The sequence below is a fragment of the Ischnura elegans genome, chromosome 5 (genome assembly GCF_921293095.1).
Source record: "Ischnura elegans chromosome 5, ioIscEleg1.1, whole genome shotgun sequence".
NCBI classification, from domain to species: Eukaryota; Metazoa; Arthropoda; class Insecta; order Odonata; family Coenagrionidae; genus Ischnura; species Ischnura elegans.
The window spans coordinates 17,770,391-17,792,791 of NC_060250.1; the positions used below are offsets into that span (position 1 = coordinate 17,770,391).

Here is a 22,401-nt window from a genome sequence, read left to right on the forward strand (position 1 = left end):
TTTTCTCACTCCATTCCCTGGAGTCACAGGGAGATTACACCCATCTGTTCCCCTTCCCTACTTTCGCATTCCCTTTCCCAGCTTACCCTTTCTCCGCATAAACGCCTCCCCCATATGTCATCCTCTGCGGCTCGGCCCAGGGATTTGCTCCACCCACCCCGACATATCGCGGCTGAGGTCGGTATGTTAATATTTTTTTTTGCCGAGCCCGGATTTAGGGCAGAGGAATGCGTCGGCTGGAAGTAGTAGTAGTAGTAGTAGTTGGTAACCCGTGAAAATGCATGTTTTCGTTTTTCGGAATGCTTTAAGGTCGGACGCACCTTGAAGGTGTCGTAATTGAATTGTTTGCATGCTGTTTTTTTTCGCCCAGAGTTCTACTTTCTGGAATACCTGTGTCGGGCTCTTCGTCTCTGCATTGCTCTCGGCAAAGCTTGATGTGTGGTTGTTTTGTTGTTCTTCCGCTGGTTTCCGAAATGAAAAATGGCGCTGAACACACGCGTTTAGGGGTGGCTGCAAACAGAAAACAGAGATTTGTATTCAAATGAATTTCCATGTGCAATGAGGGAGGGGAACATTTTTCGAGGTGGAGGGAATTCGCACTGTTTTTGTTGGGAGCGGTATATTTCATGTTTTAATTTATGAATGCACCTATGCATACGTCTTACTGTCTTTTGCATATTATTAGGAAGCTCAGCAAGTATGAAACATTGTTATACATGTTCCATTTCTCGTTTCTGAATTAGTTATACTTAAAATAATCTTGTTGCGTGCCTGACTTTCTTCTTTCAACCGGCGTACATAGAGACGGTATCAACACATCAAATAGGTTTTTTGTTTCGGATGCTAAATAGTGATTCATTTCTTCAACTTATTTTCTCTCTATATTTCCACATATTATGTTTTATGCTATTTTTTTTCTTTATTCAACCTGTTGAATATTTTCCTCGTATTGTTTTCGGTGTGGGATCACGTTCTGTGGTAGAGTTTAGTGATTAGAGCTTCATTTATGGTTACCAAGTAATAAGCAACTCCATTTGTGATGCCATACCTGATTATTAAATGCCTTGTTCCGGTTCGTTGATCGCGGTTTATGACATTTTTCGACTCCCTTTATGTCAACGTTACGTATTTTAATGACCTATGTGTAGCTCAGCCTCCAGATTCGAAATACTATGTATGAATTGCATTTTTTTCACCCCGTTCCTATAAAAAATTCGGGTTCATGAAGTAAAAGTGGGCGCAGTTTACAGGATGAAAGTTGGCATTCACTCACTCATTGATTATTCCCGAAGGTTGGCATGTTTGGGTGAGTGTAGAGCTCACTGTGGACTAGGCCTTCGACGTTAAAATTTCGCACATTCAAGGTATAGGGCCTCTTTTTATGATTCCTATAATGTGCGAGCACGATACATTTCCTTTTTCCGAAGGCCCAGTTGGTACTTCGTGGCGCTGACGTAGGCAAGCATAGTATTATCCACGACCCTTTTGTTTTCACTTGTGAGAAACCGTGACTTCGTTCCTTCGTCCTCGCATAATAAATATCGATTTCCATTAAAAACCGACCCCCCCTCTCCCCCATGAAATGAATCATCTCTACACTACGCTCTTCGTGTCTCCATCTATGCGGCGATATTTCACACGCATGATTTGCTGCCCCGATTGTCCCTCTCTTGGGTACAGCCAACCCCCGTATGCCAGTACGTTTATTTTTTATCTTACCTCCCAGCACTATTCGCCAAACCCCAACCCCTAGCAGCCCTAGGTCCCGCAATAGAAGTAGGCTCAGCAAAGCGCCACCGAACAAGCACAGCCGGACCCGGACAACGGGACACCCGGGCATTAATCCGCGTCCATTCCTTTCGGTGCCTGTCGCTAAGAGTCTGCTGTCGTGTCTGGCCGAATCGAGAGCGCCCTTTATTCCCCCCCTTTCAGCCCCTGCGGTTCTGCCCGAGGACAGGAGGGGAGGCCGGAGTTTAGCCCTGTGTTCGTGTCGTGTCATTTTGCAATCAGACCGCATACGTCATCTTTAGAATGTCGTGCAAAAGCGACCATAAAATTAGGTTTTGCCAGCATTTTTTTTTCGCCCTGTTTGGTAACTATGGTAGCATTTCCGCCAAAAACAATACGTTCAATTAATTCCAATGTTTCAATCTTGCGAATTACAATTCTTGTCAATTTTAGAGTAAAAGATATGCAATGACTCAAATATGTAACTATGGTTTCACGTTATTTCTTTCATACTTAACACTAAAGTTAGGAATAGCGTTAACTGGAAAATCACCTCTTACCATTAGAGGACGCATATCTCTAGCTCGAACGGTCTGTTTTCGTAACGCACCCACTACTCTTGCTGTCGATAATAAAGGCGCTCCTCTAGACTCCGAATCTCAGAGGAAGCGTCATTTCTTTGGTAGATATATTTATTGAAGAAAAATTTAATATGTCTATGAATTCATGACGTTTTTATCCTTGCGTATGGATATAACATATGCTGGTGAAGAGGTCAGCATAGATAAGTTCCCATTGCGAGTGTATTTCTTTGCATAGCACTCATGTTGGTCAAAGGTCTAATTTTGGATGGATTGTATTGCTATCAGTATATTTAGTACGTCTGTTGTAAATTGGTATCCATTATATTCGGATTTGATGTCGTTTCCATATGGTGAGGAAGAGACTATCTTCCTAATTACTCTTTTCGTGAATCGTTCTTCTCTCAATATTATTCGTAAAAATAAAACCTTCCGGAGACTAGCCAGTGGTGAATCATGGCTTATATATCGTCCTATGTAGTTGTAGTGCGTAAATTCAACGGGGAATAATGTTTACCTCAGATTTTCTGAGGCTTTAGGGAACAATATTAGTGTAATGTTGCTATGCATACAATGTTTCGACGCAAAACACTCGTGCACTAAACTCCACTGTTTTGAGGTAGTTTTTTTTCATTTCGTGGAGGTTGTTAAGTATCCAAGTAATAGTTTTTTATTGTAAAAATAAATTGACCATATTAATTGATAATACATTTTAGGGCTCGATAGAAGAAGAAGGGAATTTTTGTACATTTTTGCTGTGATTTTTTAAATTAAATTCCTTGATTTTTTTCGATAGTTTTTTTTTCAAGGAGTAATTTGCTACTGTCGGGGCCGTGCATTAAAAACACTATCTGCGCATTTTCGAGCACATGCTGCAGTGGGATACCCTTCGTTCCCATGGTGACCATCGTTATTGTAATAGAGAAAAGGCGTTGTTTTACGAAAATTCAATCTGGGTTACTTATCTTAGCTAATTATTGTGCCGGACGCAGTGAGTCACGTGTTATCCATAGACCGTGTTGCCTTCGACATGGCCATAATTGAATTTCCTCCTTTGTTTGTGCCGGTAGAAACTACTTCCGCCTACTCTGCCGCGCGACATATCTGGCTGAGTTGGGTGGTGACGCGTGTTTATCAAACGGGCGCGAAGAGTGAGGAACATTTCCGCGTTCAAGCCAATAATCCATTCCCATTTGCCCTTTGCGTCCTGTCAACGGCATTTTTGATTAACGCAGGTGAGACATTTGCAGGGATTTGATCCGAAGTCAGCGATGGCTACGTTCCTGTTTAGGGTTATTGACGGCGATAATGTGTATTCTTGCAAGTTCTGCCGATGGCAGCTTACTCAGCGTAACAATACTTTACTGCGTGTAGCCTTTGACGCTGTCACGTCTCCATATCAGTAAATTAATGTCCATCGAGACTGCTTTCCCTAGTCAAAGTCCTCCTGCATTTCATACTTGCTGGAGGATAATTTTTCAAAGAGCTCACGATTCCTTTTTGTCTGAATTTTCATCTATATCATCATCCAATTACTTTAATGGAGTCTTCGTCTCATTATTGAGTATATTATTATAAATTATTTGTTGTCATGCCTTATACTCAGTGGCGGATCTATGGGGGGCTTAAGGGGCTATAGCCTCACCCTTTGGTTTCCAATTTACACTAGATAGAATGGTAATTTTCTTCGGACCCCCCACTAATGCTGAGAGGTTACCCCCTACTTAGCCCCCACGTTGTTCCTTTCCTGGATCTGCAACTGGTTATACTCACATACCAAGAGAGAATTTTGAAAATATTATGTTAATGTGGTCTTATACCCTTTGCCTCTAACTACTATCATTATCTTAACGTTTATTATATCGAATTACGTTTTATGGATTTACTTTTTTCGTAGAATTTTCTCTAATGTCATTTATAAACTCTATGAGGAACCTCGTACTTATTTTGTTGGAATGTAAAAAACATTTTGGAAATATGTCCCTGGAAATATTTTAATGTTCCTTTTTGTTTCGTAACAGGTGATAGGTGTTATTATATGAGTCATTTAGTTTTTGTATTTCGGTGCGTGATCTGTATATTAGGCCTGTGATATGAAGGACATGTAAGCACCATGTTTTTTCTGGCAGTTTGCGTCCGCTGAACAAATTCTGGAAAGGGTGTACGTTTACTCGTCTACGTAAATAACGAATGCTGCACCAGCGAGGTCACGAATGATGTTTATTGCGCTCTTCGTTTGCCTGCTGCAGAACACTGCTGGCCGATGAGTTACTGCAGCGATTTTGTTCAATGAAGCTAGGATTGTTACAGGAAAAAGACAAAAATTTAAAGCTAATACCATGTGACAGAAAAATATATTAGTGCCATATTTATAATATATTTTGAGCATTGGACTTCATTTCCCGTGTCTTTATTTATATCCATGTAACATGGCTGGTTAAATGGAATTTTAGTTTATCCGAGTACGTTTATCCGTAATTAAGTTACATGTTCATTAATTTCAGCGAGTTTTTGATTCAGGAATTTAAAATTTGTCACTCGAAGTCTATGTTTCCACTCATATCGACAGAGTTCTTTTTGTAACAAGGTATGATATTAATTATAGTATTTTACCCACTAAAGTGTAAATATGTTTAATCGAGATAATTTATTTTCCTCGGCTCTTATGTTTTTGCCAGATATTTATGTATTTATGGTAATTTTAGTTTTAAAGTGCGTTGGATGTTCGAGTAGTAGTAATTAATGATACAGCGTATTTATTATATCTAGTACATCATGCATAAGGTGGATAAAAGTATCTTGGTGTTGTGTGATCGCAGAATTGGGAACGGGATCAAGGGAAAAGTATTTAAAACAATTGTGCAGCCAGAACTGTTTGGTGGCATCGAAACCTGGCCTGCTAAGAAGTCCATAAGAAGAAAATGGATGTGGTGTAGATCTACATCTACAAAGTACCCCGCAAGCCGTCTAAAAGGCGTGTGACAGGGGGTGTTAGGACACCAGCCATTTACAAATAAAAAGGAAGTGCCCAAAGGAAATTACGACCAACATTTATTGAAATCCTTTATGGTTTGGGGGAAAAACGAATTCGCATATCTATCCGTTCGGTAAAACATCTCTCTTAATTTATCGGTTCTGTCGGATATGGAAATATAGTGCGGCTCTAATATTATGTTCTCCGTGTCGCTGTTAAAGATATCCATTCTCAGTTGTTCAAACAATATAAGCCTAGCGCGCAGCCTCCGAGTCTCCAGCGGCTCCCATCCTAATTCGATCAAAATCTGGGTAAAGGAGATTAGAATGCTGAGATGAAGAAGGATGGGAAAAAGTAGAATAGATAGGATTAGGAATAAGACAATAAATGAGACGGCAGGAGTAGTTGAAATCTCAAGGAAGGCGAAAGAGAGGAGGATGCAATGGTTTGGTCATATTTTAAGAAGAGATGGAAGTATGTGGGGAACAGAAGTCGAAATTTTTTAGGTAGAAGGGAAGAGAACGAGGGAAAGGCCTAAGAGAAGATGGAGGGACTGTGACGCTGAGTGTTTTAGTATAATTAGGATTTTTGTGAAATTCCAAGGATATAAATCACGCATATGCATGCCAATTTGATCATGCGTCCTGCAGTTTTCGGCAGGTTACCCAACCGTGTACTAGTAGATGATGTGCTCCCGAGTATAATATAATTATATTATTTTTTTAGATTTTATGTTTTTCTGAGCCATGCGTGGCTCATGAGAAGGTTCTCAACCCTTTAATTTTTCTCATTTTTGCTATTAAAATATTCATTCACCTAGTGATAATATGCATAGCAAAACATAAAAATTACTTCGGTATTAATTTTATCGATCTTCACTAAAAACACAGTTTAAACGTGCTTTAATAAATTTGTACCGGTGCACCTGTCATCACATTAAAAAATTCGTTTCTATTTCTTCTGATTTCTCCACTCCACTGCATCATCTCACGTTCCATTCTTGACGAATAATTCATGTACCCTTGTCACCAATAGCTAGCTACAGGTAGAATTAGTTATCCATAGGATACTACAGCAATGGTGGCGATAGATACTTTTTAATTCTGTCGCCAACTTGAGCTAGCAACAGAACGGACGCCCTTTAATATGATGTTGAAGCCGCGCCCCAGTTCTGTGTTGCTGTCCCTTTCCCGCACGCCGCGCTGCCTGCGCCGCACACGAGAGGTGCTCACACTGGGTTGTGGGTGCGGCTAATCCCTTTTCAGGACGGATTTGGGACACTCTGATGCGCCGTCCGTCGATGCATCCTCCGCATGTGTTTACACGATCGGTCACACGCGTCCTGGACCACGCTCTGTCCCTCTCTATCCTTGTGTGTGTGTGGTCGTGTGACGAGAGGGGGTGGGGGAGACCGATCCACCCTCTGAAATCACCCCCACTCCAATGGCCACCTCGAAACGGTGATATAGTGTTGATCACGCCGGGCAAAGGATTAAATTCGCCGGCAAATATCTCATCATTAGCCGGGATTTCCCCATCCTCCCCCGCCCCACTCACGCACCCCCACGCCAACGCTCTGGTCAGTGGTGCAGAGCAGGTTTTGTGCCGCCGGGGGCGGACGCCTAATGTGCCCCACTCTCTTTTCTGCAAAATGTGAATTTTCTTATAGACTCCAAATAAATTCACAAGATTTATTACAAAATCAGGCATATCGACGCGAGGTAACCCGGAGTGAAAAGAGAAGTTTCAGTTTGTCGGTTTTGAGATTAAAGTAATGTAACATTCGAAAAATTTATACCCTATTGTACCCTAGTGCAAACTGAAAATCATCGAGCATAAATAATAATTTATTTTTTAACTTTAGTGCGTGTGTGGAAATTATATAAATGCGAAACGATCCAGAACAAGGAAAATTGTGCAAACAGTTTTTCCGCTGCTATTTAATTCACGAAAAAATCAAAAGCTGCTAATTACTGCTTCAATTTGGTAGGAAAAATTATTCCAGTATCAAATTAAAATATAGCATCAAGAAAAAATGTTTCCTAGTGTTTGGTGTAAAATAATGGATAATTATCTAATGTTGCCGTGTAATTACAAATAGCGTCGCATACTATTATCTTTCAAAGATGTATAGGAAAATTTCTATATTCTTTTCAAATAATTGAGAGTAATTTTATAGAGATGTTTTATCGTTGACATTAAAGTTCACATTCAGGTGCCTCTGTGCATCGCTTTCGCTTCCCTCTCAGAAGCATATTGCACGCGCCAGTTTCCCCACTCCCACTAATTTTGTCTCTCCTTGTCCTCCTCTCTAACGCATGTACTTGTTTTTTAGTCTTTAGCACGTGCCATTATTTCATTTTTTTGTCGTCGTTTTGCTCTGTATCCCGTTGGACGGAGCGCGGCAGAGGTTATACCACACCATTCCCCTTCCTACCTCCTTCCTGCTCGTCCGTGCGATGGCGAAAATCAAACTCGGCGCCGACGTTTTTAAATCGCGTGTGTGTGTACGTACCGATAGTCACGCTGCTCTGTGAGTGTGTGCGCGATCTATCATCTGCACGGCAGCGCGGACCAAACCGCTACCTTTTTTGCGTGAAAAGTCGCTCTTCTCGGTCATTTGCTCGACCCGGTCGTCCATAATAATCTTCAACTCTTTTGTTTTTTTTATTTTTGAATTTTAACAGCATGGGTTTTCTCCGGGTCATATGTCATATCTTTCGATTTCGTTCGCTACATCCCGCGAGTACAATGTTTTCTACCTTTTGGTCTCTTTCCTCGTAAATATTCTCGTGAGATTACGTTTCTGACGGTTTAATTCCATGAGGAGGAATAAAATCTGCTTATAGAGCAAGTTAGCGGGTCGGAACATGTGATTTATTTCACAAAATTTGCTGCAGTCTACCCCTTAACTTATCTTGTCGCATTTTGAATTTATATACGGTGGGTAACGGTTAAAATATTTACGCTGGGAATGGAATTGACTTTAATTTGATTAAGAGCTTGTTAGAAGTTACGATGGAATTGTTACTTTAATCTTTTATGTGGGTACGTTGGTGTATTTCTTTCAAATTTCACCCCCTCAGAATAATAGAAATGCTATTCTTTTCCATCAATTTTAGCCCTCCAAAGACGTGCTCTTATGATTTCCAAATATTACCATATTTAAATCAATACAGCTCCAAAGTAAGTCGCAAATGTATTTTCCCAAATGCCATTCTAGGTTTTGTCTTGTACAGTTACGACATTTAGGTTGAAATTATTTTTTTTTAATGTGAAGCAAGGTGTAAGCGCATTATTTTTTATTCTCTGCTTTACTTGATTGCCCATTATTAGGCAGGATATGTCTCTTATCAACTGTTTACTTAGAAATAAGTACCATTGAGGAGGATTGGGACAGTCCATCCTCTCGGGGTTCAAAGCCCGGTGGTGGCGGATATTTTTTAAAGACTACCCGATTCCTATTTGAGTGGTTTGTGGAGGGTTCTTCTAGCACTGCACCCCGTCTGTCGGATGGAACGTTGAGCGGATATTACCTTGGCGACCATCGTTTAGAGCTGGCTAATTCCGACGCTGGGTTTCCTCCATTCTTCTTTCCCTTTCCTTCCTTTATAGGGTTAAAGACCTCAGCTGTCGGTCGCCTGTTCCAATTACAATACATACTGTATTTCTGAGCCGTAAATAGTTGCCATAATTCCTATGCTTGTCCAAGGAGAAATACCCTTTTTAGTGGCGCAACTACCTGAAAAATGTGTTCATTGATAATCCGAGCAGATGGAAGTAAGTTAAAGAGTTGACTTCGATCATTTAAGAGGCAGCTGCTAATTTTGGCAAATCTCCTAGGACTGAGCAACATTGTGGAATTTCATTGAGTTTTCTCCGGTTATTTTGAACGAAAACCTATTTAAACCGATCACGCGTCAATGGTTTTTTCCCAATAGCATGAAGGCATGTACTTTTTAAGCGCTGGTAACCAATTTTGTTCATTCGCCTTCTCCGTTGAACTGATCCTGAGCACTTGCCTTTTTCCGTCGTTTACTTGTTGCTGCACAAGCTATAAACTTACGTTTCCTAAAGTTAAGGTTCAAAGAAATACGTAAAATTTTAAAATTTTCCCTCGAAATTGCTGAAAAACAATGATAATTTTATTTTTTTAAATTTTGGCTAAACTAATAAGTCGCTGAAAAATAATGAATTTTAATCCTCAAATATCTTCTTTTTTACATTGCAGCTCCCATGTATGTATGTGCATGGAATTGTTCCAATAAATGGGGCTGCTCTTAAATATAGGCATAGTGCACCGCTCATTAACCGGAATGTACTTTATTTTGTTTATTTGTGAAATTTTATTCCAAGTGGCTCAATAAATCCGTTTGAAAGTTAAAAATTGAAACATCCTGTAAATAAATTCATTTTTGAGACCTCATTGTTGCCCATGTTTTCCGCAAAAGTAACGCAGTGACGTCTTCCTTGAACTGCGGCGTAGATTGAATCTAACCATGAACGTGTGTGTTCAGAAGATGCGCTTCCTCCTGTACGCCCTTCGCAATGGCTTTTGAATTCTCGCCCAAATTCCACTCCTATCTCACCGAGGAAGGCAAAATTAATTTTGTTACCTTGCCGAAAGGACCGGCGGCATTTCGGAAAAGAAGCATCCCCCAGCCCCGCTTCGTCGAGCGCACACCACGGCGTGATGGGGGTTTGGAAACTAGGGGAGTAGGACTTTGTTTAGCCGTCTTGGAAGGGAGGGCATGGTGATACATGGAACAATTGGGTGGCAGGGGGTTATCATTTAAAAATTTATAATTAGAATAAAAATTGCTACAATTTGGCTGTGTGATCGGTTAGTAACAAATACGAAAAAATATATTTAGTCCAAACTACAAAATATAAAATGCTAACCACAAAATTAAAAAGGCCCTCACCATTCAATTACTTCGGCTTCGTTGTAAAAATCTGAGTATCAATTGGGAAGGGCTTCAGAGTTTCCTCGGGTAAACCATTCCAAAAGATCCCCGAATTTGTCGAAAGGAACTTTTTAGCGTATAGGGGAAATACATCGGCGGCTCTATCTTAAAATTATGATCCTTCCTCGCCAAATAACTAGGTCCTTTTAGCCTGTTTGATAGGTTCCTCCACGCATAGAATGCTATATAGATACCATTAATTCGTGATTCTCTCCTCCTTGACTAGTGTTCTCCAAACCAAAATTCTTACAATCTCTTTATCACTTGCCTTTCAATGCTTAATAGTTTATGATAGTGATTCGTAAGTATATGGTCTAAAATCCTGAGGTATGAAATAGGGTCGTTGACTTTCCCGGCGAACTAGGTGCTAGAATTTGTCTGGGATTCTTTACCGAGTCAGGTTTTCCATTGCCGACGTCTAAATGCTTCAATAGAATATTCAACCGTCAGCCATTAGAATCCTAACCCGGTGGAAAATCTGAGAAAAAATCTAGCATCCTCAATTATGTTTGACCCAGTTTTTCCATTCATCTCTCCTATCAGGTAGCCTTATCATATATACGCATGTATTTTTTATGTACCAGTTATTATCTCATTTGAGGTCTTCATTTATCTCATTTGAAAATATTATCTTTAACAGTCCAACATTAAGCAGGGCATTGTTGATTGTGTCGTTCCTCTTACGTGTGAATTATTTTTAGGCTAATATTTCATTTGGATACATTCCTTCGGGCTTACATTCTTAATTAAATAATTAATTTCTCTGGTTTCGAAGCACTGCAGCTACCTTTATCATTTCAGCATCTATGTCATGCGCATCGCAATAATTTGTTATTCTACTGATTATCGATGGCCATTTTGAATTGAGGAGCGATGGCAATACAACGTAAAATTTATGCATTTGAAGGAAATCATTGACTTTAGTGCCAAGAGAAATGTTTCTACCTGTCCTATATCGCTTTTAAATTCATTCAGAGCTCATGGAATTTTATTTTAACGTTGTAAATTAACTTTTTCGTATTAATGCTATACTTGTACCTTCTTTATGGTAGCCACGTTGTTTTTTTTCAGTTTACTGTTGTGCATTTTTTCACTATTTTTATACATGTCTTTTATATTTTTACTTATTTGTCATAAGTATTATGTTTCGTGTAAATGTTATAATTTTATGCTTAAGTTTTCCTGAATTTTCTTTGTAGTAATTTTCTTTAATATTTTTTTTATTTATTTTTCAGCATTCTTATAACCGGAATGGACCTGCTTAGGAGTAGCATTAGGGCAGAGTTTTGATATGACGCCATGGCAGTTGCGCAATTTACCTTTGATCACCAGCACACTCATTACCTACTGTCATACCTAGTACCTCTACCTTAAATCCAAATATGATTATCCCCTTATCATCCCCTTTAATTATTTGGAATTCAAATTAATCATTTTTCTTGGTATGGTCCGTATTTATTTCAGATAAATGATGTTGCTGTTAGAGTCAATTACTCTTTCAAAATTTAGTCCTTTCCGTTTAGTACCATTAAACTCATGGTTTACAAGTAACTTTGGATCGATACTCAGTATTTACTTTATAATTAGAACGGATCTAATTCTTAAATTTAGCACATTTATGATTTCAGCTTATTTAATTCAGACTCATTATTTTGATTCATTATATTGTCTGCATTCAATAAAATTTAACTATCTCATATATTGCTAATAGAATATTGTTTCGCAAGAATTAATGAAAAAGGAAAGGTCCCCTATGTATTATTATCATCAATAAGCTCTCCTTTGTTCAATTGTGGTTGTCCTTAATTTTTCGATTCTTAAAATGCTGTTGTAAGCCACGATCCCCACCTAGCATGGTCATGCTTTGCTTCATTGTGAGAATGATAAGTTGCTTTTTATGTTTCTTGCGTGTCGTAGAAGGGCCAATGTATAAATAAATTGCATGAATTGATGCCTGTTAAGAATACATTAATGAATGTTAATAAAGAATGAAAGAGTGTTTTGCGTTCACATTTATTTTTCATCGAGGATATTATATACTTTCCCCTTAATGTTACCCTTCTTCTTTCCTATATGTGGTCCCTCGGTTGTCTTTATTTTACCTTGTTTATTTTGAATGCATATTTTTTCAATAAGTTCTATTACTCATGCATAAAAAATGTTCTATGACTTTATGAGGTGTTAACGGGAATTCTTTCATGTAAGTACCCTGTTTTTCTCCTCATGATATTTCCCTGTGGAATCTGAAGTTTTAGTGCAAAGCATACTGTTTTTGGCAGAAATATTTCAGCTAGAGTCACTATTTGAGGAATTTCTTCCGTTTTAGTGTGATAATCAATATCAATAACAAGCACTATATTTGAAGGATATAATCGGCCCCATAGAGAGACGGAGGTATCTCAAGTGTAGCGTTCGATGAAAACACAAGGATTTTCTTAACTGCCAAAGATTTTCATGCCTTCGAAAGTGAGTTGAGTTTAATTTATCAGGCAGTATTTCATGTAGAATTTTTATGTGTACATGTTATTTGACATTTTCATGACAAAGGTTCAAAATCATGTCCACTTCATTTGTCCACTTTGATGACCTTCACTCCCTCCATATACATATAACGGAACTTTTTTGAGCGTAAGAAAATGTATGCAATCATTTAATTTTTTGTACATTTTTATACATGGAACGATAATCGAGCGCATTTCTCTCACGAGGTTGTAAATAAAATTGTTATTATTCTGCTGTTTTGTACTTAATTTCAAAAAAATAATTTAATGGTTCACGGAATTCCATTGTGTCAGTTAAAAAAAATGATAATTCCCGTAATTTAGGATTATAATACATAAGTATTCCTTTCCTCTCTTTAACTGCCAGTTTTTTTATTATCTATGTGAGCGCTTGAATGTATTGCCTAAACTAATCCTTTTTTTCGCATACTATTCCTCTAGTATGCATTTCATGTTCACCTCACCAACTCTAAAAAGAAAATAAACTTTGAGTTCTTAACGGCTAGTGGGGAAAAATACCAGACCCCATACTATCCCTTGCGGTGCTCCTATTGCCTTGCTGTGGCGACATTTTCAACCGCTGCGCCGATCTTTTCCCGTATTCCTTCTCGTCACTATTTCTCAGACGTTTACTGGTCCCCGCTGTATTTCATTTTAACGAGCCAGTAATACATTACGTGATTTATTGCGGATCTAGAGCGTGGTTTTTTTATTGCTACCTCGCGAGTTATTTCCTCCTGTTCATTTGTTGTATTTATTTCGGGAGGCTTGTCTCCCGGGGACTATTTACGCATCAATTTCCTTACCAGTGGAGTTTTATGGCGGTGTTGATATCGGCTCTTGAGTCTAAATCCAGGGCGAGGTCGTGCGGGCTTTCTGAGAAACTGCTTTATGTAGGCGAAGAAAGACGCGAGCGAAGGCATGAAAAGACGTTGGCAGTTAAGAAAATCCCTGTGTTTTCATCGAACGCTACACTTGAGATGCCTTCGAATGGGGGATTCCACCGTCTCTCTCTGGGGCCGATAATATCTTTCAAATAGTGCTTTTATTGGTATTTGTCATCATGGTGACAATACTTAGCGACTTAAGGGATCAATTATAAATTACTTATTGTTGTTGTTTTTAAGCTTTGTTTACACGTGATATGAAATATTTTCAGCTATATTTTTGGTTCCAAAAAATAGTTATCAATATTTCAATTTAAAATAGTTTGATGCGATGACTTGCTCTTAAAGTCTGTTCAAACTATAATGCTGGCGTCACAAACTCTTCCTCTAAATACTTACGATGAGGTGTCAGAACTTTTGTGTGCATAAGCTTACAGGAATACTTTCCCATACGATGTGACTGCGTGGAAGATGGCTGTTACATTAGACTAGCGAGGAATATGATCAGAGATGCTGACCCAAAACCCGTAACCCTTGTTTTCGAGTCCTGGCCAATGTCTTTTGGAGAATTACCGCCATTTGTTTATTTATATGCCTTTTTTCTAATGCTCTCGGTGTACTTGGATACGATCTTAATGTAAAGTTTGAAATATTACTAGGGTTTATGAAGTTCTTAGGCATATTAAATGGATCCTTACGGCTGTAACTCAAGTGTATGTCTGCGTTTGGGTCTTGTTTAGAATTTGTCCTTGAGGCAATAGTGTGGATTTTTGAGCGTTTGCTGTGGGTGTATTGAGCGTCTTTTATGTGCCCTCGGGCAAGTCTAGATTGAAGGAAGTCAACGGAGGATATTCGCTGGCGCTGATCACTCAGCCTTTGACCCACATTCGTATTTTCGATTCAGCGGGATGGACTGGCGAAGGTCGAAAATGCAACGGTCATCCATCAAAGAATCTGAAGGCACATGGACTGCCTCTTCCCTCATCCTTTGGCCTAGCGGACTTGCCTAACGAGAAGGATATTCACTGCTTTCATTACCATGTCATGATCTCTAACGTACAGCATTAGATATCCGTCTTCCCTTAAAATGCTATAATGGATGAGGCATTGAAAATTCAGTTCCTGGATATGGCACTATGTCGGGCATGAACGATGGCTTTCTGCAATGGGTGATGAATCGTTAGAGATTTTGTATGCATAGTTAGCCCCAATGCTATTTTTTTAATTAAGAAAATGTGTTGGTTTTAGGCTTTCATTTTAAGCAAATGGTTTCCATTTTACTATTCTCAGATTAATATCGTCGCTGTTCATACTTCCTTTGTATACAGGGTGCGTAAGGCTCGACTCTAAAGCCTCACGAACTTAAGTGTACTTTCTATATTTGCTAGGAATATAGCCTGTATTTTGTTCTGAATCTAGGCATCGGTGGCCTGGTGATATATGATTCGTATTCTTTTAAAGTAAATTCTAGATACACCTGAGCAATCGAGCGCACAATTGTACCAAGGGACTTCTCTGTACTTCGCAAAATTTAACGAAAATGTTGAATGGTGGTAAATTTTATTTATTAGATTAGGTCTTATTCTGTAATTTTGTAGGATTTATGTCGCTTATTTGTATTTGCCAAAAACTTAACTTCACAAGTGCCGCCTCTGAAATATCTCCTTTTTTTCATATAGTTTCCTTTTGCACCATTTTGGTGTCTAAATTCAACGGCTGGCTTTTATTTCAGGAACCATCACAAATTTATTTTTTTGATAGTACTTTCATTTTAAAATTACATCTTTTGTTAGTGGGTTGTTTTTAGGCTACTTCTTGATTTAAAAAACATCTTTTTAGTATAATACGAACTTTATTGACGTTATTCATTTTTAGATATATTTCACCGTTTGCGCGTGTACGTGAATCTTATTTTGGGCTGACGGCAATGAATTGTACACGGCCCATAGGCAATTGTGTAGCTTTCGCAAATCCTTGATGAAAACGATTGTTTTGATACTGGAAATTATTTACTTGGGTATATTTCCGCGTTTAACTTGTTTAAGAACGAAGTTTTTCTGCTTCGGAAACACGTTTTATGCAAAATTTTCGAGTAAAAAAATTATATTGTCCTTTATATTGGGATTATAGCGGTGGATTGGTGGGTGGAGCGCTTGGCTGGCCATCGGTTGGTCTCAGGTTTAAGACCAGGTGATTCCGTTGGACACCCTTAATCGAAAATGATTTCAGTTTTAGGTGTCAGGAAATGATCCTGAATTTTTGTAATTTACCTAGATGTGACGTTATCTTGGTTTAGTAGTGCCCACACGTATTATAGTCACCTTTCGGTTGAAGCACCGATCGAGTGTTGGTTATAAGAAGAACGGAACACCGTTAATAACTTATTTTTATTCGGAGTTAATGTTTTCGTAGTCTTCCGTTGGGTAGTCTTCTGCTCTTATTGCCTTGCAAGCCATTTCGAGCATGTTTTTCGAAAAAAGGACAAATTCAATTGGGAAATTGAGCTTTGCTGTCGGGTGCATTTGTTATCTGCAAAGAAAGCACTGCACCAAATCAGCTAGTTTCACCTCGGATGCACTCAGATGACTAGGGAAGGGCAGGGCTACTTCATAAACTCGCCGCTGCGCCTTGGAAGTGAGTGAAGGGAACGGGCAATATTGCAGCGCGGACAGAGGCTGGAGTTTCTTAGCAATTAATCCTGCTCGCCTTGTTTGGAAAAGATATTTGCAAGAGCGATCAGGTTTTCATCTCCGTGTTTCTCTTTCCTGAATAATTGAAAAATGAAGAAGCAGGTAACTTCGCGAAAATATATTCAGGTCCATAAAATCTAGGTCGGTAAGTAGGTACTATTCGTGTTTTTCTACAAAGCTGACGCGATGGTTTTTTTTTTTTGTTTGCCACCAATTTGTCCTTTAGATTCGCCCTACTGCGCCACGGAGATGATGTCAGAGATCACTTCTCATGCAACTATTATTCTATTGCTTAACTCGGATGTCATTTTCAGTAGCATGTGTTGTGGCGAAGCTATGAAAACATCTCATTTGGTAATTTTTCAATGGGCCATGGGTTCAAGTTTTCTAGTTGTCTTTGATTCAAACTTGCGCTGTTCCGTAAAGCTGTGGATGAAAAGGCATGCGTTTAAGATGAACTTCTAAAGGGATAAACAAACAATCTGTAGCATCAGGAGCCCTCAACCTGCGGACGCATTAAGGTACTAGCAATCTTCGACTTAACATTTTTATCTGCAGGAAATTATTGATCTGAAGAACATAATGAGAGCTGTTGAAAATGCAAGTTATATTCCATTAAATGAGGTTAATGTTGTTGCAATAGACAAAATAAAATCCTAATAACTACCGACAATTTCCATAAAAACGAAGCTTACTACCTGAAAAAAAAGTTACTCGGCTCACGATTAAAACATCTTTTCTTTCGAATTCCGTTGCCATGGCAGAGAAAATAAAATGAGTAAAGAGTTAAAATAAATATCCCCGAATTTATAAAAAAAAAAACATTCGCTCTCGATAATTCCCTGTTTACGCACCGTAAAAATCTTTGCGCCCGAGTGCACTGCCTGCGAAAAGCCTCGCCAAGGTATCCGTCACTTAATTCGCCGCATTCATGTCTCCTTTTTGCGCGCTCGGTATCTCAAATCCAGGACTCGTTAATGCTCCTGCTCGCGGAGTTGAATGTGCGAAGCAGGTGTTGGGAGATGGAATTTCCAAGATGGCGGACCCGTGAGGGGAGGGAGGGACGTGGGTGGGTGAGGTATGCTAAGCGCCTTAAAAAAATAAACGAATGAAAAAAAAGGAGACGGGCGTTTGCGGTTTTTTCCTCCCTCGTATTTTTTCTCTCCCTCACCGTCTACTAACACAGCATCACTACCACTGGACCCCGATTCCATTCCCCCTGGGATACGTCCCCGAGATTTGTATTATTTCTGACTCTTCTGCCGGCATTTCGCTATTTCCGCGGGCATCATCAGATTTTGATGGATAGGAGGATGCCTTTTTATTGCTTACATTCCGTAGAGGGAGCGGGGAAGAAGGCAGGGAGCTGATGGACCCCACACCCCTCCTTCTTTTCCTCCTCGGCGCGTCGGTTAGAAAGTCTGCTTCATCGCAGGGCACCGTTTTAATCTTTTATTTAGTATCGACCGTGGTGTGGAGAATCTGAAGGAGGGAAAGAGAGAGGAAGGCCTGGCGAATCGAGGGAGAGAGAGAGAGAGAGAGAAAAAAGAATGTTTTCATAAAAACGGACCAACGCTGTGATCCCGAGGCAGCGCTGCTGCTTCTGTTGCAAGATCACGCATATCATTTCAAAAATGAAACCTGTCCCGCGCTCTTTCTTTCTTTTTCCCCCGATGTCGTTTATTTGACGGCTGGAGGAGTTTCATGTAGGTATTACGTGCGACCACCTATTGATGGCGATGTGAACTCGTGAATCCTATCATATGGCGTGCACTGGATCTGCGATCAAGATCAAAATAAGAAAGGCCTTCTTTTTTTCTTCTATTCGCCCTTCCAATTCGACGCGAATGGATTCGAGAAGAGTGTCGTGGGAGACAAGTCGAATTGTTATTTTAAGTGTTTCAATGTCGTCCCATCCTTTTCGCTGAATCATTTGCTCTTTTACGCCTTCTCTGCGCACGCTTTACGGAGCGCGTACTGGCACTCTCCTGTTTTTCATCCAACTGGCTCAAAGGAAAATATTTGCTCTTCCTCTATGGCAGAACGTGATTCTAGTTTCGCCGTCTCTAGTCAACAACAACTACGTTTTCATTTTTGACTGTGCATACTCGTGAAATGTATATAATTTCGAACGCGAATCGCAAAGGCCACCATTGAATTTATATTTTTCGTACTGGTTGTATTTTCTCTCTCACCTCTTTTTTTTCATTTTCCGCGATCGCAAAAAAAAATATATTTTTGATAACACAACGGCGCAACCTCTCCTGACTGTCGGGCAACCAGCACATCTGCCATGCAAGGAGGAACGTTGCCTGGATTCGTTGCGCTCCGCTTTGCTCTTCTGCTTTTCAAACGAATTCGGTCTCCTCGTTTAGTCACACATTTCGCCTGCCTCGTTTCCCTCATCGCCAATCCAGATACGTTGAAGAAAAAAATGAATTTCTCCCATTCTGGTCTGATCCCACTTCCACCAACACCTTCGAGCGACACCTCGCGGAGCAATTTTGTTTTTCCAGCGCGACTCTGTGGGACCCGTCAACTGCGGATAAGTATTTCCAGTCTTTATAGGAGGTGGTGGAGGCTCGTTTGCTGTCTTTCTTCGAGGGGAATGCGGGTTGGAAAAAAATGAACAAATCAAACAAGCCAAAATCGCGAGACGGTGGTGGGATAATAAAGAGCCAGGATCTTTTTTTCTTGTTCTCAATCCCGATTCGTGGAGCCAATGTTTTTCCTGTTATCAGGTTCAGTTACTCGAAAACTTTATCGACGACACGACATATTCAAAGATAAATCGATGATTCGATGGATGGAGCTTTGAATTCAACCATAAAATTTCAATATTGAACGAAATTGGGTGTAACTGCTAATTAGCAGTGATGGAATTTAAAAGTGCATGAATGTCCTACAGACATACTCCTCTTCGACGGTAGTTACCTAGCTAACCGAATAATCGGTTTCGGAGACTTTAATTCATATTTCAATTGGCTTCAAGGCATAAACTTCTAAATTTCATCAGATTTTGACATTGAACGCCCTGGTAGACACTGCGCTTCTATTTTCAACGGCTGTTATTTCCTTTGATAAATAACTGTCCAAATACTAAAGATAAATAACTAGATACTAAATATAGATAGATACTAAAAGATAAATAACTGTCCAAAAGTTAGCATTGGTAGCAAATGAAAACTACTCAATAAGTTGCACACCAGGTGAGTGAAATTGCTTATGTTGAGTTGGAACACTGGGATGCGCTACATTTAAATTAGTGCGAAACCGCTCCACAATATTTTTACCAGCTCCTCTAATTTGTATGAGATTGCATCACAAAATATAAAGTCCTTAGATCCCTTGAGGTAGTTATTCACCTCATTATGTGCTAATTTTTCAATCGAAATTTGAACTCTTTCCATAATAATATACATGGGATTCGACAGTGTTTGGAGGGCCCAGACGGGCTTCAGTGTAGCTTCAACTGTTGTGCGGTGCATAGCAACCAGCATTCCATTGATTTGTGTCCTCAAAAATTGCACTGCATAAAATAAGTAACTTTGTACGCAGTCACTTTTCCCTTCAGGGCGTGCAGCGATAGCCAATGCGTCTCTCTCTTTTACCTTTGCCCTCGATTTTCGATGGCTGAATCTAAACGATGGATTCGTCCGATAAAAGTGGCAATAATTCCGGTTCAGAGTAATGGTTGTGAGGTTATACACACCAGGGATGAAATTAGCCGTGAAGAAATCATCTGGCTTTGCCTGAATTTGAACCCGGATCTCCCGATTGCCAGACACGTATGCTGCCAGCTTGACAGTTGCACCACCAAGTCATCATCTTCCACGGAAAATCCTGCTTAATGCAAATGATTTTTTTAATGGAAGATGTCCCTCCTTAGTGTGTAAAACTCCGCAACCATTGCTTCTAACCTGCATTATTTTCGATTTCATCTGTCAAATCCATAGTTTAGATTTAGTCATCGAAAATCGAGGGTGAAGGTAGACGGACCTAGCAGCTATCGCAGGGTGCCCAGGAGGGAGAGAAGTCTTTGCATAAGCGAGCACACCTTTATCTAATTGACCGAGCGCGGGAGTGGGAGGGCTGGGTGTTTGAGGGTGTTTGGTACGGTTTCAGCGGGTGGGGGTAATGTGGAGGAGGAGGCATCTGGGAGAGCAAGGGAGGGGGAGAGCGCAATCATTGTTCAGTGGCGTAATATGACGAGGCCGTAGCGTTGAAGACTCGCCTCCACCTCGCCCTTCCGCCACGCCTTCTTTCCCTCCGCTCCCGTGCACAATATCCCTCCTCGCCTTCTCTCCCTCCCCCCTCTGCCTCGCCTCGTGCCCCGGCGAATGAAGGACGGGTGCTCCTCTCGCTCTGCGCTATTCTCTTTTTTCTCTCCTTCCTCCCCAGCCTCCGCTTTCTCTCTCCGCCCTCCACACTTCCTCGCACCCGCCTTATTCACCAGTGAGCTCCTCGCTTGTTCTCACACTTCATTTCTATCTTTCTCCTTCAAAAGAAAATCTCCACGTTGGCCGTGTATTTATTTAAGTAGTAATGTTAGAACGGCAATTAGTGAAATTATCGAGAAGAAAGATCTGGGGCTATTCCGGTGAATAGACAATGAGGTTTTCTCGGGTATCCATCCGGGTGAGAATATCCATTTTCTCCAGCGTTCGAAAAAATGGATACTTTCACCCAGAGGAAAATCCAAGAAAATCGTATTCAGTTACACTAAAATTTTGCAGTTTTCAAAGGTAATTTTCTAATAATTCCAGTTTTTCTATTAATTAAAATATTTTTCACAATGAAATTATTTGAATAATTAATTGAGGTCATGGGCTCCGCCCGAAGTTGAACTTTTCACTTATGAATGTATTTCTTCTTCAAGAAAAAACGGATTATGATAATTGGTAAGGTGTAGTCAAATTTCATTACCATCGCACGCCTTTGTTATTTTTAGTTCATACAGTGGTCAAAAGCTTGTTTACAAACACCCATAGCAAGGCTTAACCCCCTAACGTGATCTGAATGCCCCCCCTTTCCCGTACTTGGAAATTGTGAAACTTCCACTCCCTTAGTTAGATTCCGGTTTGAGCTCTGCCTACGCCTATCCAAATCTGCATCTCTTCTGGCCCCGAAACACTGACATTGAGAGGATGATATTTAAGTGGGTGATGGTCCTGAAAATTTCCTTCTCCTCCCATCCTGAAAAAGTGAAATTCACCTAACTCCGGCTTAGCCCGGGGTGAGCCCTACCCTCACCAACCAAAAACTGCCTTCGGCTAGAAACTAAGGGATTTTTACGAAATCCTCGAAGTACAAGGTAGCCCAACAACCCCACCATGCTACTTTGAATATGATTAAATCACCCTGCTGCGATTTAGTCCAGGGTGAGCTCTCGCTTCACCTATCCAAATCAACCTTCACTTTGAAACTCAGGGTGAGTGATTAAGCCTTACGACTCATATCTTCTTTTCCCTTTCAATACATTAGGGTTGTCTTCTCACTCCATCCCCCCCTACATCGCCTTCCCCTTCCAGCCCCACCCCTACCTTCAATCCCTCCCCTCCATCCCTTCTCATCACTTTCCCCTCCTCCTCCCCACATACTTTCTCTCTCTCTCTCTCTCTATCGCTCACCTTCCCTCTCTCGCTAACTCTTCTCCTATTTTCTCTCTCTCCTCTCTTCGATCGATGGGCGTGCCTCTTTCTCCTCCTCTCTTTCCTTCACTGACTTTTTTACCTCGCTCACTCCTCCCTGCCCCTCCTCATTCCCTCTCCCCTCTTCCTTCTCCATCTCTCTCCTCACTGTTTTTAAATCCTCTCCCCTCCCTTTTTTGCCTGCCTGCAAACACATTCCGGCGCAAAAGATGACTGGGTGTATAAGGACTACCCCCAATTTTTCTAGTTGGAGCGTATATCTTTGGATGTGCTCATTGCACTGATTTTAAATTACTATTGCTTGAACATCACTGCTCTTGCAGTTTCATATGATCATTCCATGCGAGGGAAATGCAGGCGAAGGAGTTTGGGTTGAAGATAAATCTAAAAAAACCAAGGTGATGTGAGTAAACTTCGAAGTT

The 22,401-nt window shown here is 40.3% G+C and overlaps 1 long non-coding RNA gene across 1 annotated transcript in view; it reads left to right on the plus strand.

The window, feature by feature from the left end:
- LOC124158543 overlaps nt 1-12,249 on the plus strand; it is a 120,267-nt gene extending 108,018 nt beyond the window's left edge. The window contains exon 2 of the long non-coding RNA XR_006864825.1: nt 11,486-12,249. This is a non-coding gene — a long non-coding RNA (uncharacterized LOC124158543). The remainder of the gene's footprint in view (nt 1-11,485) is intronic.
- The last annotated feature ends 10,152 nt before the right edge of the window (nt 12,250-22,401 follow it).